The following is a 2,084-nucleotide window of genomic DNA, read 5'->3' as shown; positions in this document are numbered from 1 at the left end:
ATCCTGCCTCGGGCATGGATGTGTGTGATGTCCTTAGGTTAGTTAGGTTTAAGTAGTTCTAAGCTCTAGGGGACTGATGACCTCAGAAGATAAGTCCCATAGTGCTCAGAGCCATTTGAACCATTTTTTTGTAAACCCTACTGAAACCTTCGACATCTCAACAGCAACAAAGATCTCATTGAAAACAGTGACCCGCTTAAAATGTGGTCTGTCAATGCACTTTCTTACACCCCACGGCCCATCCCATTCCATCCTAATCAAAATTTCACGTTCATTTCTTACATTCTGCATGGTTTTATCGAAAATGGAATTATTCATAAATTTATAAAAATCTTTTACGAAATCAATAGTCGTGCCTGCCCTCTTTTTGTTATGTAATTCAATATACTCCTTCATCCAGGGGGACTGATTGAAGGAGATAGCCAGGGTGATTCTACCTAGCTCCATCCCTAAGCTGAGACACTTTTGGAGATTACGATAATGAATTACATACCTCTGCTTGTGTCCAGCAGTGGCCATCAGTGTAGGGATAGTGCTTCCTCGCAGATTTTGTTGCTCTGGATATAACGGCAAGTTGCTTGCCATTTCATGCAAACTGACGGGGTATATGATGTCTGCCTCCAACATATACCCTACATCAGAATCAGCCGCCAGACCCAATATTTTTCCACCTAATCCCACTAATTGGCAACGGCCTTGCCGCAGTGGAAACACCGGTTCCCGTCAGATCACCGAAGTTAAGCGCTGTCGTGCGTGGCCGGCACTTGGATGGGTGACCAACCGGGCCGCCATGCGCTGTTGCCATTTTTTGAGGTGCACTCAGCCTCATGATGCTAATTGAGGAGCTACTCGAACGAATAGTAGCGGCTCCAGTCAAAGAAAATCATCATAACGACTGGGAGAAGGGTGTGCTGACCACACGCCCCTCCTATCCGCATCCTCATGTGAGGATGACACGGCGGTCGGATGGTCCCGATGGGTCACTTGTGGCCTGAAGACGGAGTGCTTTAATCCCACTAATTCGTTTTCGGGCACCCACTGAAACCCACCAACCGGCAATGGTTGCATCATGGCACTCTATATATCATCCAAATATACACTCCTGGAAATGGAAAAAAGAACACATTGACACCGGTGTGTCAGACCCACCATACTTGCTCCGGACACTGCGAGAGGGCTGTACAAGCAATGATCACACGCACGGCACAGCGGACACACCAGGAACCGCGGTGTTGGCCGTCGAATGGCGCTAGCTGCGCAGCATTTGTGCACCGCCGCCGTCAGTGTCAGCCAGTTTGCCGTGGCACACGGAGCTCCATCGCAGTCTTTAACACTGGTAGCATGCCGCGACAGCGTGGACGTGAACCGTATGTGCAGTTGACGGACTTTGAGCGAGGGCGTATAGTGGGCATGCGGGAGGCCGGGTGGACGTACCGCCGAATTGCTCAACACGTGGGGCGTGAGGTCTCCACAGTACATCGATGTTGTCGCCAGTGGTCGGCGGAAGGTGCACGTGCCCGTCGACCTGGGACCGGACCGCAGCGACGCACGGATGCACGCCAAGACCGTAGGATCCTACGCAGTGCCGTAGGGGACCGCACCGCCACTTCCCAGCAAATTAGGGACACTGTTGCTCCTGGGGTATCCGCGAGGACCATTCGCAACCGTCTCCATGAAGCTGGGCTACGGTCCCGCACACCGTTAGGCCGTCTTCCGCTCACGCCCCAACATCGTGCAGCCCGCCTCCAGTGGCGTCGCGACAGGCGTGAATGGAGGGACGAATGGATACGTGTCGTCTTCAGCGATGAGAGTCGCTTCTGCCTTGGTGCCAATGATGGTCGTATGCGTGTTTGGCGCCGTGCAGGTGAGCGCCACAATCAGGACTGCATACGACCGAGGCACACAGGGCCAACACCCGGCATCATGGTGTGGGGAGCGATCTCCTACACTGGCCGTACACCACTGGTGATCGTCGAGGGGACACTGAATAGTGCACGGTACATCCAAACCGTCATCGAACCCATCGTTCTACCATTCCTAGACCGGCAAGGGAACTTGCTGTTCCAACAGGACAATGCACGTCC

The 2,084-nt window shown here is 52.9% G+C and overlaps 1 pseudogene; it reads left to right on the top strand.

Moving 5' to 3' along the window:
• Nucleotides 1–686: 686 nt before the first annotated feature.
• LOC124557137 lies at nucleotides 687–804 on the top strand (annotated as a pseudogene).
• The last annotated feature ends 1,280 nt before the right edge of the window (nucleotides 805–2,084 follow it).

The sequence above is a fragment of the Schistocerca americana genome, chromosome X (assembly GCF_021461395.2).
Source record: "Schistocerca americana isolate TAMUIC-IGC-003095 chromosome X, iqSchAmer2.1, whole genome shotgun sequence".
Taxonomy (NCBI): domain Eukaryota; kingdom Metazoa; phylum Arthropoda; class Insecta; order Orthoptera; family Acrididae; genus Schistocerca; species Schistocerca americana.
Note: the sequence above shows the minus strand (reverse complement) of the source record. Positions and strands in the feature narration are given on the sequence as shown.